Below are 278 nucleotides of genomic sequence, written 5' to 3'. Positions count from 1 at the left end.
ATGGTCCTGATAACCTACTGGTTGGTAACATTCCAGTCCGCTCCAGTAGAGCCTACTGGCTCCATCCCATGGTCCTGATAACCTACTGGTTGGTAACATTCCAGTCCGCTCCAGTAGAGCCTACTGGCTCCATCCCATGGTCCTGATAACCTACTGGTTGGTAACATTCCAATCCGCTCCAGTAGAGCCTACTGGCTCCATTCCATGGTCCTGATAACCTACTGGTTGATAATGGCTTGATAACATTCCAATCCGCTACAGTTGGGAAGCTAGCTGTG

This window comes from Protomyctophum bolini (assembly GCF_963924005.1).
Source record: "Protomyctophum bolini genome assembly, chromosome: 6".
Classification (NCBI taxonomy): Eukaryota; Metazoa; Chordata; class Actinopteri; order Myctophiformes; family Myctophidae; genus Protomyctophum; species Protomyctophum bolini.
The sequence above is the reverse complement of the archived record's forward strand: the minus strand, read 5'-3'. Positions refer to the sequence as shown.